Source organism: Alligator mississippiensis, chromosome 2, assembly GCF_030867095.1.
Source record: "Alligator mississippiensis isolate rAllMis1 chromosome 2, rAllMis1, whole genome shotgun sequence".
Lineage (NCBI taxonomy): Eukaryota > Metazoa > Chordata > Crocodylia > Alligatoridae > Alligator > Alligator mississippiensis.
Window position 1 is genome coordinate 234,439,582 of NC_081825.1, and position 12,768 is coordinate 234,452,349.

Here is a 12,768-nt window from a genome sequence, read left to right on the forward strand (position 1 = left end):
GCCTATAAGGATGCTGCGGGTTTTTTTTTCCCAAGGTGGAGAACCTTGCATTTATCGGCGTTGAACACCATCAGATTCTCATCCGCCCACTTGCTGAGCCTGTCCAGGTCAGCCTGGATCATCCGCCTGTCTTCTGGTGTGGATGCTTTGCCCCAAAGTTTGGTGTCATCGGCGAACTTGGCCAGTCTGCTTCTGACTCCCTTGTCCACATCATTAATGAAAATGTTGAACAGTATGGGTCCAAGGACAGAGCCCTGGGGGACCCCACTGGTCACAGGACACCACGATGAGTGACTTCCATCAATTACTACCCTCTGGGTCCGACCCCGGAGCCAATTTTCCAGCCAGTGGATCGTGGGGGACCCAAGGCGACAATTGGCCAGTTTCTCCAAGAGACGATCATGGGACACCAGATCGAAGGCTTTTTTGAAGTCAAGATATATGACATCAATCTCATCTCCCTTGTCCAGGTGATAGGTCACCTGGTCGTAGAAGGAAATGAGATTGGTCAAGCAAGACCTACCCGCAACAAACCCGTGCTGGCTATCCCTTAAGATGTTGGCGTCGGCCAGTCCATTAAGGATGGCCTCCTTAATAAACTTTTCTAAGATCTTCCCTGGGATAGAAGTCAGGCTGATGGGCCTATAGTTAGCCGGATCCACTTTCCTCCCTTTCTTGAAGATAGGCACCACATTGGCCTTCTTCCAGTCTTCGGGCACTACACCGGAGCGCCAAGAGTTTTCAAAGATCTGCGCTAGAGGCTGGGCTATGATGCTCGCCAGCTCCTTGAGTACCCTGGGGTGAAGATTGTCAGGGCTGGCTGACTTGAAGGTATCCAGCTTCTCAAGATGTTCCTTCACGAAGTCAGCATTAATGGAGGGCAGGGGATCACCCTCACCCGGACTTCCCAGCCGAGTAGCGGGCACGGGCGTCCCATGGGGCTGATGAAAGACCGACGCAGGTGCAAGAGAAGTACTGAAATGCTCAGCTCAGCCAATATGGTAGCAGTTCTGGATATGTGCAGCAGGGGGATGTTATGGGTCTCATTACGTTTTCTGGTGAAACTGAGGCCTATGGATTCTCAAGATGGGCAGGATTTTTGAAGGTTGCTCCCATAGGCCATGTCCAGACAAGTGTGGCCATTTCTTTCCCCAGGGACAAGTAGCAGTGGCACACTTTGGACCGCTTCTACTTGTACCCAGGGAGCACCCATGCCACGTGTGCTCTGGTATGCGGGATGTTATCCCAGGTGGGGCAGGGGAGGCTAGGGCCAGCAACTGTGCTAGCCCCATTAGCTTTACCTGAAGTCCTCGGGGACCTCCAGCCTCAGTGCTCCTGCAGATGGGAGCCTGGCCAACAGCCAGAGTGTGGCTTTGACAGGCCATGCCCTGGTTTGGGGTGGCACACGCTCCTACCATGTGTATTGCCCCTCTTTTTTAAAGCGTGCATTTTTTTGACCCCAGGATCTCTGTTCTGCAAGGTAGCACCGTGAGGGACACCCACATATCCAGTGTGTGGCACTGCAGATGGGTCTGCAGTGCCACATACTGCATGTCCACGCTTGTCTGGACATGGCCATACAGTCTCTGACCCTAAGGCCTCTTTTACAAATTACAGGTATCATGAAATTAACTGGTTAATTGTGCAATTATCTTGAGACCAGCTACACATGCAAAGTACTTATCACACAATAAAAAGCTCCAATGAGCTATCAAGTTAGACCTCAAAAATGATACCAACTTTACAGCTGGTTGCTATTGAGCTTTAATTTCCATGTGTAGCACGGTCTCCCCTGTGGCTGGGAACCTTGTCACCTGTGAACTATCAGCCACAAGGGTGCACCTTGCCTAGGTGAGGGCTGTGAGTCCTGCAACTGGTAGGCATGCTCAGCCTGAGCAGCTGCAGACTGTGTCCTGGCAGCACTCTGCAGCTGCTGGGACCCAGAGTCCCACAGCTGTGGAGGCTGGGTCCCTGAAGCATGCCTCCCAGGGCTGGCACCCAGCTGGGTCCTAGTAGCCACTGGGCATGGCTACAATCTCCCAGTTCCAGGCAGAGGGGGTATCAACCACATGAGCTTGTTTCTTGCTGGTGCAGGAGGAGCCCATGATCAGGCTCTCCCTGCACTGGCAAGAAGGCCCAATGGGATCTAATACATGTATGTCAGGAGGTGCCATTGGTAGGAACAAGTGTGGCATGGCAGAAGGTGCAATTGTGTGAATTGCATATTAGATCCCATTATGCCTTTACCTGCATGTGCAGAGGGGATGTATGTGACTTGTCTTATGCTTCTGCCACTGACATGCTGTGTAGACTAACAAACACTCAGAAGCTCCCATTCCTTACAGTTCATCTGCCTGAGGAAATTAACCAGAATACCTACTGCAGTATAAATGTGTCCTGCATTATCTTTTCTGTGGGCATTCTATTGAGGAATAAGTACTACTTTATTCTGAAATAATTAGCATGCTTTTGATGTAGAGCAATTTTTCTAGAATAAAATCACTAATGAAATGTCCATACAGGCAGTTATTTTGAAATAGCTATTCTGGTTGGTTTCCCTATTTAGAGAAGACCTGTGTTGCTTTTCAATGAAAAATGACACTTTTTGAATGGCAAAAGGCATTAAAAGAAATTTTAACTTTTAAGCCTATAAAAGGGCAAGTTACTAAATGTGACAAATATCATAAAAACAAACCTATAACTTGTATAAAAGGGTACAAACAAACACTGTATTTGTCCAGGGATAAACTGTTTTATCCCCAAAGTGCAGTTGTTCAGATACCCATGTCCACTGTTCTGGGATAAATCCTAAAAAGGTCCACAGGATAAGAAGCACAAACAGTTTATCACAGGACATTGCAAAGTACATCTGAACAGATATTCTGGGATTGCATTGTTTAATCAATGGCAGAAAAATGTTTTTTCATTGAGGTTGTTTTTATTAGAAAATAATTTGTTTTGTCGTTTTGTTTTGTTTTTGTTTACTTTGCCCTTCCAGATCATGTTCTAACATGATGTTAAATACAACTTTGTAGACAATGTAGATTGGGATGAATTGTCCTTAACATTGTTCCATCTGGTCATAATTAAATCTATCACGGTGGTAGTGTTTCTTTACAAACAGCAGACACAATATTATCGTCTGCATTTTTAACATTATTTGATTTTTCTTGTGAAGACAAGCCCAGCATCACTGCCGTCTGCTCCCTTCTGGGAACAGCCAGCTGGCCCTGGATCTGCAAGCCTAAAGGTTATGTGGACTAGGAACAGGGTCTATTTTACTATTTTTAAACTTTCCTGTTTTGCTTTTGTGAAATGTTTGGAGAATGTAATATAGATATATTAAGATTTAGGAAACACCCATATCCCATGGTCTGAAAAAAATCTTTTTCAACCCTACCGGGACTAGCTCTGAAACCTTATTTTCCATTGAGCTGGAACTTCCCTGTCACTTAGCAATATGGAAAAAGTAGTTAAGTGGTGACCCTAACATCTGCTGGGAGGGTAATATAGCAGTGCACAGGCAATCCAGGAATTTTTGGGAGTGCTAGGGACAACTTCCTGGTGCAAGTGCTGGAGTGGCCAACTCGGGGCCATGGTCTTCTTGACTTGCTGCTCACAAACAGGGAAGAATTGGTGGGGAATCTAGTAGTAGTGGATGGCAACTTGGGCAGCAGTTACCACCAGACGATTGAGTTCAAAATCCTAATAAAGAAGGATGAAGAGCAGCAGAGTAAGGATCCTGGACTTCAGGAAACCAAACTTTGACTTCCTCAGGGAACTCATGGGCAGGATCCCCTGGGAAGCCAGACTGAGAGACAGAAGAGTCTGGGACAGCTGGCTATACTTTAAAGAAGCCATACTGAGAGTGCAGGAACAAATCATCCCGATGTGCAGGAAGACTAGCAAGTGTGGCAGAAGACCAGCTTGGTTTAGCTGGGAACTCTTCAGTAAACTAAATCACAAAAAGGAAGCTTATAAGAAGTGGAAACTTGGACAAATAACTAGGGAATGGTATAAGAGCATTGCTTGGGCATGCAGGGATGAAGTCAGGAAGGCCAAAGCACAATTGGAGTTGCAGCTAGCATGGGATACGAATGGTTACAAGAAGGGTTTCTACAAGTATGTCAGTAGCAAGAGGAGGAGCAGGGAAAGCATAGGCCCCTTGCTGAATGATGGAGGCAACCTTGTGACAGAGGATGCAGAAAAGGCTGAAATGCTCAATACCGTTTTTGCCTCCATCTTCAAAGTTTGGGGAGGAGGTGAGCAGCCCTTTGTGCTGAAAGAACAGGTTAGGGATTACTTAGAAAAGCTGGATGCATACAAGTCCATGAGGCAGGATGCGATGCACCCAAGGGTGCTGAAGGAGTTGGCCGATATGATTTTTAGAGCCACTGGCCATCATTTTTGAAAACTCATGGCAATCAGGAGAGGTTTCAGATGATTGGAAAAAGACAAACATAGTGCCCATATATAAGAAAGGGGGAAATAGGAGGATCCAGGGAAGTACAGACCAGTCAATCTCACCTCAGTCCCTGGAAAAATCATGGAGCAGATCCTCAGAGAATCCATTTCTAAGCATTTGGAGAAAAAGGTGATTGGGAACAGTCAGCATGGATTCAGCAGGGGCAAGTCATGCCTGACCTACCTAATTGCCTTCTATGATGAGGTGACTGGCTCTGTGGAGAGATCGGTGGATGATGTAGTGTACCTTGATTTTTAGCTATGCTTTTGATATGGTCTCCCACAACATTCTCTCAGGCAAGCTAAGGAAGTATGGGCTGAATGAATGGACTGTAAGGTGGATAGAAAACTGGCTGGAGCATTGGGCTCAGACAATAGTAATCAATGGTTCGAAGTCTAGTTGGCAGCTGGTATCGAGTGTCCCAGGGTCAGTCTTGGGGCTGGTTTTGTTCAATGTCTTCATCAGTGACCTGGAAGATGGCATAGAGTGCACCCTCAGCAAGTTTGCAGATGGCACCAAGCTGCGGGGAGTAGTAGATTTGCTGGAGGGTAGGGCTAGGATTCAGAGTGACCTAGACAAATTGGAGGATTGGGCCATAAGAAATCTCATGAGGTTCAACAAAGACAAGTGCAAAGTCCTGCACTTAGGATGGAACAATCCCATGTACCAGTACAGGCTGGGGGCTGACTGGCTGGGCAGCAGCTCTGCAGAAAAATACTTGGGGTTTACAGTGGACAATAAGCTGAATATGAGCGAGCAGTGTGCAATTGTTGCCAAGAAGGCTAACAGCATACTGGGCTGCATTGGTAGGTGTGTTGCCAGTAGGTCCAGGGAAGTAGACCTATTCAGTACTGGTGAGGTCACACCTGGAGTATTGTGTTCAGTTTTGGGCCCCCCACTACAGAAAGGATGTGGACAAACTGCAGAGTCCAGAAGAGGGGGCTGGGGGCTTTGACATATGAGGACAGGCTGAGGGAACTGGGCTTATTTAGTCTAAAGAAGAGAAGACTGATATGGGGATTTACTAGCTGCCTTCAACTACCTGAACACGTTTGAAAGAGGATGGTGCTAGACTGTTCTCAGTGGTGGCATATGACAGAACAAGGAGCAACAGTTTCAAGTTGCAACAAGGGAAGTTCAAGTTAGATATTAGTAAGAATTTTCTCACTAGGAGAATAGTCAAATCCTGGAACAGGTTATCCAGAGCGGTGGTGGAAGCTCCATCCTTGGAAGTTTTCAAGTCAAAACTCGGCTAGACAAAGCTTTGGCTGGGATGATCTAGTTGGGGCTGGTCCTGGTTTGAGCAAGTGGTTGGACTAAATGACTTCCTGAGGTCCCTTCCAATCCTAATTTTCTATGATTTCCCTGCTAGCAGGAGTCCTGACTCCCCTCCTGAAAATGAGAACCTGCAAGATCATGATCGCATCCTATGGCAATGGGGGCCATAAAGGCCTCTACATCAGTGATTCTCAACCGGGGAGGGGGAGGGGAGCTGCAGCATTCTAGGGTGTCTTGAGATCTTTTCAAGGGTACTGCAGGATGCCATGCAATGTTAGCACTATTGGATGCACAAACAAGATTCACTAGATAAATCCAGATATTTCGAACAGGTATTTGTAGGGCCACAAACATTCTGCCCTGCTCAGCTCTTTGCAAAGGAAGAACTGCTTTATTTTTTTTGTAATCAAGAAAAAAGGGAAAGCCAAGAGCTGGTGTTTTCCAAGGGACACCTCCAGTCTAAACAGTGGGAGGAGAACTGCACTCCCTGTCCATGTAGAAGTTTCAGGGGGTGTGCCTACACAAGAGGTTTACTGCGCAGTTGACTAATTTATCCCAAAATTTATATTTAAATTAAAATTAATTTCGCTCTATGCTGAAGCTCCCTGATGCCCCAATCAGCCCCTCTTCAGCATGCTCAGCCAGGGGGAAACAGTCCTGGGCTGGCAGGTTGAGCCTCAAGGCTCCCTGCCAGCCGAGGCTGCTCTGTCTTAGCTCCACATGCTGTGCATGAATAAACTGCGGAGCTTATTGTTCTGCAGATAATTGTTCCTGGGTGCGCCATTTGAACGTGCGCTGGAAGCAATAAACTCCAGAGCAATTAGCTCTGCTGTTTATTCATGTGCACTAATAACACATGTAGATACGCTCAGGATGTTACAACAGGGGTGGATCGGGGGCAGGGTTACCATATTCCCAGTATTAAAAAAGAGGACACCTGTGAGGGGAAGAGGGCAGGGGCATATGATGGTGGGGGGGTGGGCAGTGATATGCCAGTGCCCTGACTCTGCCCCTCACTCCTAAGCCCCTGCCCCCCCAGCCCTGCTGCCCAAGCAGCTCCTTGCCCGCAGCTCCCAACCCTAAGCAGCCAGCCCAGGAAAGCAGAGGAAATGTAAAAACCTGGACATTTGCTTTCATTTTAAAAACCTGCCCAGACACAAGGACAGGGGACCAAAAAAGTGGACATGTCCAGGAACACATGGACGTGTGGTAACCCTCGCAGGGCGGGAAGGGTGCAGCGGTGCAATCGCACCTCCCTTTGAGTCCTACTCTGCCCAAACTTAAAACCCTAGTGCCTGGGATGCACAGCGGCATTTCTATTCAGGCAGTGCTGAGAGAGTCGGCTGACTTCGTGGCTCAGTGTCACCTCCTGATTCCTGCCAATCGCTCTCCACTCCACAGGTGTTAGCCACCCTCTATCCTTACCCACCCCACGGGTGTTAAGGGCCCTCACCCCTTCTTAACGCTCTTGCTGTTTCTTTATTCCAACCCTCCTTTCTCCTGCGGGCTGTTAGCCATTTCTGGCTGCACCTCTTTTTTTAATTTCATAGGCCCCCCGACTCAGGCCTGTTGAGTAAAAGCCTTAACTGGGGTGCAGTCTTATTAGAAATGAGGGGCGGGGAAGCCTTGGGGGCAGCCTCAAGGTGCTCCAGGCGGCCAGGTACTGTTTGAGGGAGTGGGATAAGAAACGGCCATTTAACTCTAGTCCCTACAGCACCGTTTCGCCATCCGTGGGTCGCAAGAACATATATGAAAAGGTTGCGAACAAACCTAAAAGAAAACAACAGATCCATGATCTTTAAAAATAGATTCTCCGTTAAAGGGGAAACGTCGGGAACAAGCAGCTTTTCCCGTGCAGGCCGCAGAGCTGCAGCCTACGAGGGGCTGCTTGGGGCTCCTCGCCGTGGGGGGCTGGGGCAGCGGGTGTGGAGCGAGGGGCACTGAGAGGCCCGAGGCCCCCATTGCTGCCCGAGGCGGGAGGGAGCCGGGACCGCGGCTGCCCGCGCTTGGCCGTTGCTGTGGTAACGGCGGCGCTCCCCCGCCCCGGGAGCGCGAGTCCGGGCGGCCCTGCCTCCCGCCCGCGCGGCCTCTCTCTCGCGAGAGCTGCGGCGCTGCAGCCGCGGGCGGAGCGGAGCGGAGCAGAGCAGAGCAGAGCGGCGCGGATGAGCTCACCCCCGAGCGCGGCGCAGAGCCGAGCCGAGCCTCCCGCCGCCGCAACTTTGTTGGGTGAGTTCCGCGGCGTCCCCCGCGCGCCCCGGGGGGCAGGAGCGGCCGCCGGCACTTGGCTTTGCTGCCCCCGCCCCCGGCTTCCAGCCTGTGCTGCGGCGGGGGACGGGACGGGACGGGACGGGACGGGGCCGCGCGGGGGAGGGTCTGAGAGGGGGCAAGACCCAGGGCTGGCTTCAGCCGGGCGCCCGGTCCCTCCCCGCCCAGCGCAGCCCGACCTGCTCGGCCGGCGTGATTCATGCGCTGAAGCCTCCCAGCTTCGTACAGCTGGGGTAGCGCCTCTGCGGGGCTCTTCCTTAAGTCGGGCGGTCGCGGCTCTTTCTGAAGTCACACACTGGCACGCACGGGCAGGTCTCTCGCGCACCTCCCTGCTCAAGTCGCACACTCGCTTGTACATAGGCTCACACACACAGAGATCTCTTGTGCACGTCTCTGCCTGAAGTCACACACTCGCACCCACCGGTCTCGCACGTCCCATTCTGAAGTCACACACTCGCACCCACAGGTCTCTTGCCCACATCCCTTTCTGAAGTCACACACTTGCTCACACCGGTCTCTTGCCCACATCCCTTTCTGAAGTCACACACTCGCACCCACAGGTCTCTTGCCCACATCCCTTTCTGAAGTCACACATATACACAGGGCTGGCACGTCCCTTTCTGAAGTCACACGCTTGCACATGCAAACTCACAGGTCTGTCACATGTCCCTTTCTGAAGTCACCCCCCTCCCCTCTTCCTGAAGTTTGATGCGATTTTTAGCTCTTTCCCCACTTAGGAAGCAAGTTAGTTTGGTGCTGTCCATACTGGGTCACACACATTTCTCTCCTTGCCTCGCAGTGGGTCTAAGGTGCTGCAGACTCTTCCAAACCAGTTTCACAGCCGCAGTCGCCATCGCGATCAGCTTCGCAAAAGGCAGTGCCAAGGGGGGTGTTCTAAATCTGTGCAGCGTGGGAAAGGGAGTGAAGGAATAAAATGTTTGGAGGCAGCCACTTTCTTTTCTTGGTGTCTGGAGAAGTGAAAGGCAGAGGATCCCTTACACTGGGTCTCTTGGAACAGGTAGAGAGAAGGGAGGAAGTATTTTTGTCCGTGGCAGAAACAGGTGAAGAGATGGAAGCGAAAGATGTAGAGTTATCACTTTTTTTCCCTTTTAAAAAATATTTTCTCAGATCTTGACATTGAATCTCTCTGTATCTTGCTTCATAAATAAAATGTATACACAGACAGAACAATTGTCATGTTGATCATGTTCATTTAATGTACCCATTCCTGTCTGGCAAAAGCTGTGATGCAAAATGGGAATTGCTCGACTTAAAGGAAGGTCTCCTTGTGTAACCTTGGCTACAGTGTGCATGTGGGTTTAAGATGGAAAAAGCATTTTTTTTAAGTTGAAAAACCTTCCTTTAATCATCTTTGAATGGTATTGTTTATGAGAGAACCTTTTTGTAAAATAGTACCTGCATTGAATATTTTAGTGATGCTGTTTTAATGGTACACTTAAACCAGTGTGCTGTAAGGGGATCTGTGAGCTTGGATTCTTAGCTGATGATACAATGATAAATTTGTTTTTTGAGTAACGGCATCTAGTTTCATTAGATTCCAAGTCTATCTGGAATGAGCCAAGATTGCTGTTTCCTCTAAAAGCAGTCCTTTCATGATGGAATTTTGACTCGGGTCCTTTTTGACCATTCTAGGAATTAAGTGTTAGCTTTCCTAAATTTCTGGTATTAAGCTGTTTTCTAAGGAAGAAAATATTACAATTTTTCCATAGTTTTTGCTTCTTGTCATTGTGTATGCTAATTAAATAATGTGCATCTCTTGTCTCACTTGATGGAAAGACTGATTGTTGTTTTTTATTTGGAAGGTGCTGTCAAGCTAACCTAATTCCTTCTATTTCTCGTAGGGGGACAGGAAAAGTGCAAACAATAGTGGAGAAGTTTATGGATGTAGTAACCATAGGGGGGGAGAGGAGCAAAAGGTTCAAATATTGTATTTTATTTCATCCCTTAGGCCATCAGATGCCATAACAGTTGTTCAGTCAGAAACTTGGCATAAGGAACTTGAGAGGTTTGATTACCTAATGTAAAAACATTTTGTATCTTATTGATGTCAAGTCAAGTAGATTTCAAAATAGATTTTAAAAAATTGAAGTTTTTATGGACTTCAGAGAGTAGCTGTTTTGAAATTGCATGATTGAATGCATTATGCAAATACTGTCTTTATTTTATTGATAGATAGTTAAGAACTGAAGAACTTGAAGTTGCCTACATAACTGGGCTTACTTACTGTCAGCTGATTAAGAGATATGTACTTAGTTGCCCAGTAACACAGAGTAGGTGTTACAGCTGCTAATTTGCACTTAGTTTTTACCATTACTAGTTGGGTTGGAAATACATGATTCAGAGTTGTGGTTCAGTGAATCTCTTATACTGTAAGGTGCCAAGCAAATTCGGGTCACTGGCTGTGACTTTATTGTAGGGTTCTGCAAGAGTCAGTTGTCTGTGAGTACTAAGCAGGCCTAGATGCAAGTGACAGAATATGAAAGTGTAACAGGGAAAAAGCTGAACTATGGAAATGAAATGTCAATAAAGAAATGCATACTTCCCTAATTCTTTGTTGGATTTACTTTTTGTGTCTTTAAATATCAGATTGCCACCTCATTGTTCTTGCATGAGTGACTTTATTTTTTCTTCTTCTGCTTTTGGGAGAGACATAAATATCTCAATTACTTCCTTGATCTATGTAATTATTGCCTTAAAACCATTTATGATCACATGTGTCCAACATATTTCCTCTACTTCTCAAGCCTTTGCATTGACTGAGAAGTTGTTAACTTGGCTATATATACTTCTCTATAGTCTCAAGGACTTTGTTTGTATTGCAATGTAGTATTTGTCCTTTTGATGCTTTTCCAATGTGTTCCATGCGTTACCCCCCTTTTATTTGCAAATGCTATTTATTAGTGTGCATATGTTTTATCTTGCCTAAGCAATCATTTAAATTCAGTTTTTGTTCTCTTTACCAAGCTTATTCACTATGCGATTCAGCAAGATTACATTCTTGCAGTAGAGGAACACCAGTTGGAAAAGACATCAAGAAAACACAAACTGCTCTAGTATGGGAAAGAGTGGAAGCCCATTTGATTCCCTTTTGTATCCATCATTCTGCATTGTGCTATAGTATTTTCATTGTATAGAAGAGAAAGGCACAGTTTTCTCCATATCAATAGATTAATCCTCTCAACAAGGGTTTTCCTGCTAACCATGCAGTTTCCAGGGCTGCTAGTTAGAAATCCAGGATGTCCTACTGTGGTGCAGGAAAAGTTGCACCATTGCCCTCATCAGAATTTCAGTCATGCAGGTTGGTTGGCTTTCTGACAGTGACATTTTTGGGACTTTAAAAGTTCTTTTGATTGAGCTTGCACACTGACCTTTTGAGAGAGACTTTTTTTGGCTGTTGTAGCATCTCTCAGATTTCTAATATATTTGCCCCCTCCATTTCCAAATGTTTACCTACATTTTTTATAGCGAATTATTTTGCTGTCCATTAATATTTTTATGCCCTTGCCTTAGTCTGAAATAGTCTGAAATCTATTTTCCAGGTTTCTCTTGTGTAATCCTGCCAAATAGGTGTCCTCATTTGTCCCTCAAGTAATGCAGTGTATATTATATGTCAGAAGACATGGTCTAGCGCCCTTACTGTTCTGGTATTCTCTTACTCAGGGGAAGTTTGTTTGGTTAGTTCTACACAGTTTTTTATATTAAAAGTCATTTCCTTTGACTTCAAGTGAACCTGGCATCCAGAAATTCTTCTATTCTTTCTTAGAGTTTAAAAGACTTTGTCTTGCTTAGGAATTGTTGATTCCACCTCTTGTTAAGGAATGCGCACCTTCCCTTGTTATTATTCCTTTATTGATATAATATTTCTGGATTTTGCAGTATAAAAGTTTTGAAATCTGTTAGGTCAAGCTACTTTGCAGTTCTGCATTGAAAGCTAATCATATGTTAAATATCCTTTTGCGAGCAGGAAAAAATACATGTTAGATTGTTCCTTGTACGTTTCCAGGGAGATGTGACTCAGTAGCTTGACTTTAAATTGACTTTAAATACATCGTGCTAAAAGAGAGATTTAGAATAGGCTAATTTTAATATTTTGGTGAATTCAGTATGATCTTTGAATGAGGATCCTTAAGCTGAATGTTTTTTAAAGAGACATTTTTATAGAATTTTAAGATTTTTTTTTTTTTAAATTGGAATTTAAATTTTACCAGATGTTAGTTAGGCAGAAGTGTAATTTTCCAGCAGTAGTGTTGCCAGAGGTGAGGATGTGAATTGGGCCACTGTTAGGGGTAAATGGCAATATGTTAGTGCCTTTGACTGGTTCTCGTTTTGTATGTTTTTAGTAGAAGCAGTGTAAAACTAAGAGGTGTAGCAGTTTCAGTCTTGCACTTGGAAGCTTGGAAGCCTATCAGCAGCTGAAGGCGCAAGTCTGTGGCCTCAGGAAGACACTTTTCCCTTGGTTTGCATGAGATTTATATTTGGAAGGGTATCTTCATAATCATACAGGTTAGACTTATTTATTTACATGGAAGTTTTCAGTTTATGATGACTTTTTTGGTCTCCTTATTCAGGCTTTTTTTTTCCAAACTCTGGTTTGGGATCTATTGAGGGCCTTTTCTGCTTAGCTTAAGGTGGAAGTAGACATTCAAAAGTTGTATTTTTTAAATGGAAATGTGCCATAAAGAAAAAGTCCTGTGAATGAAGCAAATTGGATTTTTGTTTAAATCTCAAATCAACAGCTG

At 45.9% G+C, this 12,768-nt stretch overlaps 1 protein-coding gene across 5 annotated transcripts in view; it reads left to right on the forward strand.

The window, feature by feature from the left end:
• The first annotated feature begins 7,854 nt into the window (after nucleotides 1–7,854).
• Nucleotides 7,855–12,768, forward strand: part of SIPA1L1 (signal induced proliferation associated 1 like 1) — a 454,573-nt gene continuing 449,659 nt past the window's right edge. For 4 of the 5 annotated variants that reach the window (XM_059722914.1, XM_059722916.1, XM_059722917.1 and 1 more), the window contains exon 1: nucleotides 7,855–7,969. The gene's annotated coding sequence lies outside the window, so the exon portion shown is untranslated. The remainder of the gene's footprint in view (nucleotides 7,970–12,768) is intronic. The other variant, XM_014602339.3, reaches the window with a different exon arrangement.